Consider the following 9,731-nt stretch of genomic DNA (forward strand, 5'->3'; position numbering starts at 1 on the left):
ATTATATGAACAGGGAAACACTGATGCAGCAGATGAGGCAGGGCATCATTATAAACACATCCACAAGGTTTGTTGTGAATTCAGCAGTTTTATAAGCAAATAAAAATAAAGACATGCATCTTTTTGAAAGTTAGTATTTTTAGTGTTTCTGTATTATCTGCATTAAGCAGAGTTTGGTTCATGGTCCAACAACTTTTTGAAACTCAGATGAAGAGAACTGTGTTAAATCAACATGCTGATGTTATTTCATTGATGATATATATATTTAAAGCTCACTTATATTGGTTGTTAATTCAAAAGTATGCTTGCTGAGGTGAGTGATGACGGGGAAACTCTATCAGGTGGACATGAGGGAGATTTGCCAGTGTTTTGTCTCTGTAAATGAGAGAAGGCCTCAGATATGGAGGCTTTGTATCATCTGTTAGTGTAGTGCCACCAGTGTGTTTGACAAAACTGTTGTTTCACTTGGAATTAGTATCTGTCACCGTGTTTTAAAATCAATGAGTGTTTATTGAATCTGTCTCTGAAATAGTCATTAAGTGTTTACTTCTGTAGCTAAAATAGTTTAACAACCTGTTAAAATCTGCAGGAAATCTCAACTACTTCATATTATTATATTTCATAATATACTAATGTACTTTTTTTCACCACCAACCCACAGAAGGTGTCCCCCCCCGTAATGAAGGGCCTCTTCATTACTGTTAGCAGTGGTTGCTAGCACAGTTAATCTTTTTTTAGTTCACCTTTAACCCATGTAGGGAGCATGATTTTTGTTTGTGTAGTGGCAGTGGGATGATTGATAAAATAAAAACACAGCAACATGGAGTAATTATTTATTGTTGTAATCGCTTGGTGGGACCGGGTGTGTTCAGGGATATGACTATATATCAATATATAGTAATAGATCAATCAGTTAGATGGTGAAATATATTAGATACATTGATACATTTATCAGTTTGAGATTCTTTAAATATGAGTTAAATATATTACTTGGATGCAAACGATTCACATTTATTTTTTATTATTTATATCTAAGAATTTCATAGCATTAAACGCAGTTAATCGCAATTTGTCATTGTATACATTTTAGTAGAAGAAATGTTATTGATCACGTTTCTCTTGCATGTGTGTGTGTGGAGGACCTCTTGCTGATTGGCGTATCATAAGTTTTGAACCCGGACCCTCTCGCACCCAAACCGACGATGATTCCCCTACACCACCATCCAGCTTTGTTCTCTGCCGCAAATGCTTTAATTGTGTTAAACATTTTAATCGGATTCATCATGATGTTTGATTAGCCCTAATTATTATGTATCCACTTCAAATGTAACTTTGTAACAATTGCGTGCAGTGAAACTGAAAGTTTAATGTATTTTATTGTGTCAGCCATGTAGTGTAGTCGAACGAGACTGCACGGAGATTCAAATGCCAAACGATCCATGAACCAATAACACACACCGCAATTCATTTTATTCACCACTAGATGTCCTACTCGAGCACTGTGTCATTGAAGCCTCGAGTAATGAACCTTTTTCTTGAATCAGGTGTCGAAGCTTCAACAAAGCCTTGAAAACCCATCACTAGCTGTAGGTATTATCTGTAAGACACAAGAACCAGATGCTGAATTAACTATACAATGATCGGATTGTGGGTTTTTAATGATTGTTTATTGTTAATGTGTGATGGTGTGTGAGCTCTTACCTTTTGTTGTGGCCAGGGGTGACAGTCAAAAGAGTCCCTCTTGGAACAAGCAGGCATTTATGGTTCCGGACCAGTCCACTCAGGAAATAGGTGCAGGGGGAAGGACAATTTTAGTTATGAGTTTTAAACCAGCTTTTAGCTTTTAATAAAAAGGAATTCCATGTATTTATTGTACATATGTGTTGTATTTGGTGTGAGGTGTATGGTGGGGTAAGTGTAATGGAGGGAGAAGGAGATCACCTATCTGGGGATGGGAGAGGACTCCAGGTGTGGCAGCAGCTATTTAAAGCGGCCATTTTGTACGTATGGTGGTTTTTCTGTTGTGTGCTGTCAGGACCACATGCTGCCTGTGGTTCCCAGCATGTGGGTACATTTATTGATGTTTGTTATGTGCTTGCTAAAAAACATCTACATAGATGGTACATCCAACTCTGTCTCCTACATGTGAAGTTGAGCTGCTACATGGCCATCCTAGAACTGTGTCACAGGAGAACAAAGCTTTCCACCTGAACAGGGACTTGAACCCTGGACCCTCAGATTAAAAGTCTGATGCTCTACCGACTGAGCTATCCAGGCTCTACATGTTGTGTCAGAGACTAATTCTGTGCGGACAGGTTAACTGAAACAGAGAGCATTGATTAAGGGTGAACTTCCTGTGTGTGCAGACAGTGGAGGGGGTGGAGGAGGAAGTCCTGTTCATATCAGCTGACAGGACCAATTCTGGTGTAAACACATGTTGCTTTAATCTACAAAGTGAAATTGTTATTTGTTACATGTCAGTTTTCTCTTCCAAGGACTCAGTTTAGCATGACATGATCAGCTTGATGTTCATATATGTGTTACACATTATTACTAGATGAGCTGCAGTGAAACATCCAAGCGACCACGTCCCAGCACATGTCAGAGATGCAGAACAGATGGAACAGTCTTATGGAGTGATGGAGGCCATGAAGCCTCCTAAAGCTTTGAATGGAGCTGAAGTCATGATGCACTGGTCTTTCTTATATAATGTCTCATAAGTATTTGTTATAATATTGTGTCATTGAGCACTTTGCATATCACTGTCCTCCATGAGGAGACTGTCCTCCATGTCTAGATAAGGCTTGCTGTCTAGCAACTATTGCCCTGCACACTGGCTCCCAACAATGCCCAGCTTCAGCCTTGCTTCAGTGGTCTCTATGAATATGACCTGGATGACATGTAAACATACAGTGTGCTCTTTGTAATCTGTATTCTGGCTCTGAAACAAGTGCCCCTTGTGAGAGTTGAAGTCACAATCTTCAGATTATGAGGCTGACTCGCTGCCTACTGCACTAACGAGGCTCAGAAAGAGGTGAAACATGGTCTTTTTTTCTTTTTCTTCTTTAAATAAAGACATCTACAGTGCTCATGCTGGCTACTGCACCAACAAACATTCTTAATTTAAATCAAATGAATGTGTTCTTTAAAAAGCCTCTAAAGGTAAAACATCACAGTAATTCTTCCTGTGACACCTTCACTACCAGTGATGGTAAGTGCTCTTGTTTCAAATGTGATGTGCACTGTACCACTGAAGCTCGTCTGTGAAGTGTAGTGCCTCTGTGTGTGTGTCACAGTGATGTTAACAGAAGTCAGATAGGTCTGTTAACACATATAAAAACAACAGCATAGATGTGAAGGTGAATATATGTCCCCTCACATGTTCCTCAGTTAAAAGTGTCATTGCATTGGCCGGGAATCGAACCCCGGCCTCCCGCGTGGCAGGCGAGAATTCTACCACTGAACCACCAATGTTGTGGAAAGCTGACATCTAGTGGTGCCATCGCAGGTTGCAGCCTCCTCATTCCAAAATCAATCCCTCCTCCACATAAAGTCAAAAGTTATAAATTCACCTCATTACATGAGCGGTTGTGTGTAATGACGCGGCTCACCAGCAGAGGGCGTGTGACGGAACAACAAGCAGGAAACTACAGGGGAGAAGAGACACAAGCATCCACAGATCACAACAGACACTCAGCTCTTCTCTCTGAGACCATGATGATACCGTCACATATCATCACTGCACATGTTTTTGGCTGCACGTCTGGAAATGAGAGGAGACAGAACATTATCATACATGTTGCATAAGTAAAGTCACATGACATGCACCACTGTAAACAAAGGAAACCACATATTCTCAGACTCTTAGAACACAGAGCTGAAGGATGAATGTAAGACAGCAGTTTGTTGCTCTCTGACTTTTCTGCCATGTTCAGTTCGTAGCTGCAACACAAGCACAGTCAGAGTGTAGTTATGATCAGCTGAGAGCGGGAGGCGGTCCTTGAACACACCATGAGAACCGCGGAGACTCAATCCAAGGCAGCTCCTCTGCAGGCTGAATGTTCCGCTCGTGTTTTCTGTGTGGATGAAAGAGTCCAGATGAGTGTGGGAGCAGCGCTGCAGGCCGACAGTGAAGGAGCTGCTAGCGGACTGTGTCTCTTCATGTTCAGCTCATGTGGAGCTCTGATGATCTCTGCACTTTGCTGCTGGAGAGAGTCCGTGCGCTGCGCAGCGGCTTCTCCCTCTTCTTCCTCTCAGAGATGAAGTCAGACTATCAGAGCTCCATCAGAAGCTGTTTTCCAGCTGAGCCGCATGTTGCTTCAGAGACTCAGAGGACAACCCGACATCTGCTGACGTCACTTTGTCCCAGAGTCCGGCTGTTGCAGCAGCATCAGACCCTGATGATGGTGCAGACAGACTTCTATCAGAGCTGCTCGCTGCTTCTCTCGCTGAGCAGGTTGAATAAAGTCCATCACTGTTCTGTTTGTGTCACAGCTGTTATCATGTAAACAGACACAGACAGAGCAACAACAGGGAGGCTGCTGTAAAAATCAGCTTCATGTTTCCAGTGTGAGGGCGCCCCCTGCTGGAGACGTGTCCTGGTTTAAAGGCGTGGCTTCTGTGGACTTACTTTCGTTTTTGAGCTCCTGTCAGACAGACTGCAGCAGAACCAGCAGCTCCACACACGAAGGTGGAAACTTCTGGAAGTCAGGACTGATTCAGCAGGTGAGTCTGTCGATATCTGATCAATCATCAGTGTGATCACCTCATTGATCTTTGCTGCCTGTAACTGATGGATCTTTATTGTAGTAAGTCCCTGAAACGCGGAACCAACAACAAGCGTCTCTGTTGATCGTTCTCTCTGTAAAGTTCAGCAGCTTCATTTGCTCTGAAACTCAGATCGACTCGTTCAAAGCTTCAAGCGGAGAAAAGGTCGCTTTATTCTGACTTTATCAGTTTTTTCGGTTTGACGCGCCTGTGCTGCGCAACAGCCGCGCGCCACGTTACGTAAGTTTGGTTGGTTTAAAGTTCATGGTGCGTTCAGGTGCATCTGGTTGAATTGAGTTCAGATGATTCTTGTTACTAAAACTAAAACATTGATAAATGCATCAATTTGTCATGTTTTATTTTTCATGAATTCATATCGATGATTGAAACTCATCAGAAGAAACATTTTCTCTTCAAGGGTTCATAAATATGTGAATCTAATATTTGCCATGAGGAGAAGTGTGTCAGTCCTCAGAGCTCAGACAGTAGCTGCTCATGTGTTTGTCCTTTCTATAGAAAATAGTCCACAGACTGTTACAGAGGAAGGTCTCAGTGCTTCACTCAGTCTGTTCACACTGTGACAGAAACACACATGAACACATGTTCATTTATTCACATGTTCACACATGGAGAGAAGTGACAGAATTCTGAAGCAAACACTGAATGTGTGTGTGCACTGTTCCACTTACAGCATGTGACATCAATAATAACAGCATCAGAGATGTTGGTGTGTTTACAGACTCACCAAAATAAAAGCCTGAGAACCAAACCTGGTCTGAGGCTCTGATGCTAAGCTAACAGCATGATTAGCCTGTTAGCATCTACATGAAGGATCAATAACAACATGCTGACTGTGTGTTTCTGTGTCATGTTGCTGTGTTTGTGTGAAGGTGTGAGCTCTGCTATGAGTCAGTGTGAGGACAGAGAGGAGGGAGTCCCTCCCTCTAAAAGCCCTCTGTGTGGGGACCATGAGAGCCGGACCAAAGCTCAGAGGTAAGAGGACCGTCTCTGACTGTCCATGACTCTTCTCCATGTCAGAGCTCACACTCACATTCACACATCTGTGTGTTCAAGAACAAAGCAGCAGCACACTGCACACTCTGCTGGACCTGGACCTGGACCTGGACCTGGACCTGCCAGCTGTGTGTCCATGAAGAGTGATCGGTCAAAGGATCCGCCCCCTTATTTCAAAGATGTTGATCCATCTGAGGGTCAAAGGTCAGAGTTAATGTCACAGCTGCAGTTTGTTTCCATCATTATTAAACATTTAAAGTGTAACATGATGTTCAGCAGCATTTTTCCAGAAGAAGCTCAGAGTCAGTGTTTGTGATTCTATCAGGATCCAGGATGTGAGAGCAGACTCTGCTGGACCTGGACCTGCCAGCTGTGTGTCCATGAAAAGTGATTGGTCGATGGGTAGGCCCTTTAATTTCAAAGCTGATCAGCCATCTGATGATCAAAGGTAAGAATCACTCTGGAAGTGTCTCCATGCTGTGATGAGCTCTGCTGGACTCTTGGGGTTGTATGTGTCTGTTTGCTCTGCAGGTGGTTGATGGTTTGGAGCATCTGTAGCACAGAGTAATGCATATTTACAGTGCTGCTTCAAAGTGTATGAATCATTTAAAATCTTCTATATGTCTGCATAAACATGACTTAAACATCTGCCTCACTGTACTAGAAAGGCAGCCCACTGAAACAAAGTATGGAAAGACATTTCAGTAATAAAACATTTAACCCTTGTGCGTCATTGGGGACTTTTTTGTCCATTTGGGTAATTTTTGCCTCTTTACCTGGCCACCATTTTATCTGTGTTGGTGCATATGGCACAATTTTTTGTAACAAAGACTCTCTCTAGACACATTTTAGAATTCCAATTTAAATTTTTCAAATACATCACCAGAACATGGTGAAACAAATTTACTACCCTTTTGTGTAATTAGGGGACAAAAAAGTCCCCTTCCAAAAAACTGCTATAAAAACTTAACAGATTAATGTTTTTTTCTGCTTTTTTCTGCATAAATATGTTAAACAACTTCAGCCTGCTCAAAACTACCAAACATTAAATCATTTTGAGGAATTTAACCCTTTAAATGCCAGTTTGATTACTTGATGTCACAGTAATTTTTTTATGAAGAAAACACAAAAAATGAGTTATTTTCCACAAAACAAAAGTTAGGTGGCTGAGGCATTATTTTTATATCTGTCATGGATAGGTCAAAGATTAGCCAAAATATTGAGTTTGATGCATTATTAGTTTTTGTGTAGCAGCAGTTTAAAATGGTGTTTTCCACTTAGGGCCCATTAACTCCTATTATAATACTACATTTTTTAATATCATAGCTATAACAACATATAACCATGCATTTCTTGATGTAAGGGTTTCATTTTTGAAAAAAATAGTTAAATTTGACATTTTCTACTGTTCACCACTAAAATCAGCCATTAACCCATTATATTCCTATGCATAAAATGCTTGTGTTTTGGATTGTGTTCAGTAGGCTGTTTTAAGTGTGTGTGCATGTGTTTGTACACGTGTGTATGTGTCCATGTGTGTGCATACGTGTGTGTGTGTGTGTGGTGTGTGTGTGTGTGTGTGTGTGTGTGTATATGCATGCATCTGTGTGCTGTTTCATGTGTCTTTGCAGTAGTCATTGTTGGTGTTAAAACGTATGTATGTAATGTCTGATGAAGTTACTTCAGTATATACCATCCACAGACATACAAACACTCTTTCAAGTAAACAAAAACATGCCCCCTTCCATTTTTGAAAAAAATAGTTAAATTTGACATTTTCTACTGTTCAGCACTAAAATCAGCCATGAACCCATTATATTCCTATGCATGAAATCCTTGTGATTTCATCATTTTTTGTGGTTGTGTTATTGCGCTTAGTAGGCTGTTTTAAGTGTGTGTGCGTGCATGTGTGCATGCATGTGCATGTGTGTGTGGGTGTTTGCCGTTTCATGTGTTTTTGTAGTATGTATGTTGACCTTGTAAAGCTTGTAATGTCTGATGAAGTTTCTGCAGTACACTGTCACAAACAGCCACAAACACACTCTTTGAAGTACACAAAAACATGCCCCCCCACCTCTTCCTACTGCACTTCAAGGAGGTCAATGTGGAGAAAACACAAACAGCAGTTAGCCAGCAGCACCTGGCTGCAGTCCTGGCGTCCAGACTCCTCTTTTTCTGGATGTTTCACTTCCCTGAATCTCTCTAGCAGTTACAGGCAGCATCATTTCATATTTCGATAAGGTTCATTTGGTCTTCACCTATTTATGAACTATGATAGAATTCATGTGACTTCTGAGGAAGACTGCAGGAAGTAGTCGAAACATGTCAAGGTAAAACACAAGAAACACTGGTCTGACTAAAAAGAATTCTATCATAGCATCATTTCATCCTGAGTACCATCTACAGCAGTAGCAGTATTATTTGTCTGACATGTTGTTGCCTTTTCAGCTCCCTCCCCACACACAGTGGACCTGAGGAGATTCCCAACAAAGACACGGAGAGTTAGAGTTGTTTTCAGCATTAACCCATATTGTAATGAGGCCAGGTTAGCCCCTGTTAGCCTGCTAGCTTCAGCCTCGCCTAGCCAGTGCACAGCCACCTACTCCTATTCTTATTAGGGATGCACAATAACTGTTTTTTACAACCGATAACAATAACCGATAACTTCCTGCTTCTTGTAGCCGATACCGATAACAAACAACAATAGTTCCAATTCTTCAAATGAACCTTTATTGTTATTTCAAGTTAGTAAAACTCTGTTAACAATAAAATAAAGGGTTCTACAGAACCAAAAGCCTATGGCTGCTTTAATTCACAATAGACCAAGGATTTCCAGTTACTTTTCAGTTACTTCTCTGAAATCAAAATGAAATGTGTCAAATCAGTGTCAACGTTAACCCAGTCATTAACAAGTGCATGATATAATACAAAAATAAAGCTTTCAGACATAAATGTAATGCACTAAAATCAAACATGTAATTGATAAATTTCGGTTTCTTTTATCATCAATCACATGTGCAGCAGCAGAAAACAAGCGCTCGTTGTCAACGCCAGTGCACGGGGCAGAGAGGTATTTACGTGCAAGATGGGCAGGGGTTGGAAAACGGGACTTGTTGCTTCTCCAGTCTGGGCTCATGGGAAGCGTGGGCCCAGCGGTCTTGTCTCTAGTCAGCTGTTCACACGGATCGACTAGTGTCCATTGGTTTGCGCTCAGAGTTGCAGGTAGCTGATAATCTACTCCATAGACTGAGAGCGCTCGCTTTTGGTGCTCCTCAGCATGTAAAACGTGCTGTTCCATCGCGTGGATATGTCTGGCTGCAGCCGTGCTGTTTTCACTCCTAGTCGTGTCTGCAACTCCGCCAGACGGGAGGTAGCGACTTGGGAGAGGTTTTTTCGCCCAATTGACACACACTCAGATATAATCCTTTGGCTCAGCAAAGCCTCGTTTACAGCCAGCTGTAAACTTCCGCAGAACAACAATTTGCGCAAATTGCAAATGCATCGTCTCTGTCTGAAACAGTGAAAAAGTCAGTTTGTTACCAAACCGCTATAAAAACAAAGAAGAAGAAGAGGGCCGAGGTTAGGAGGGCAACAGCCAATGGCAACAGCCCTTTTCTTCTTCTTCTTTGTTTTTATGGTGGTTGGCCATGCAACAGCAGCATGTATCGTGTACTGTAATATGCGAAATCCAAACCCTTTAGTATTACTATTTTTCGTTCTATTTTATCTGTGAAAATTTTAATTATCAGAGTTATCTGAATGACGTCATTTTTTTCAATATCGGACCGATAATTATAGGTGGCGATAGTTATTGTGCATCCCTAATTCTTATCAGCAAGAATAAAACACATGTGATGGACCGTCAGGACACAGTGGAGCATTATATGAACAGGGAAACACTGATGTAGCAGATGAGGCAGCGCATAATTATAAACACATCCACAAGGTTT

The 9,731-nt window shown here is 41.5% G+C and overlaps 1 non-coding gene across 1 annotated transcript; it reads right to left on the reverse strand.

Annotated features, from left to right (window-relative positions):
* Positions 1 to 2,204: 2,204 nt before the first annotated feature.
* Positions 2,205 to 2,277, reverse strand: trnak-uuu (transfer RNA lysine (anticodon UUU)). Its single transcript has one exon. It is a non-coding gene; the product is annotated as a tRNA-Lys (tRNA).
* Positions 2,278 to 9,731: the final 7,454 nt, after the last annotated feature.

This window comes from Parambassis ranga, unplaced genomic scaffold, assembly GCF_900634625.1.
Source record: "Parambassis ranga unplaced genomic scaffold, fParRan2.1 scaffold_21_arrow_ctg1, whole genome shotgun sequence".
Lineage (NCBI taxonomy): Eukaryota > Metazoa > Chordata > Actinopteri > Ambassidae > Parambassis > Parambassis ranga.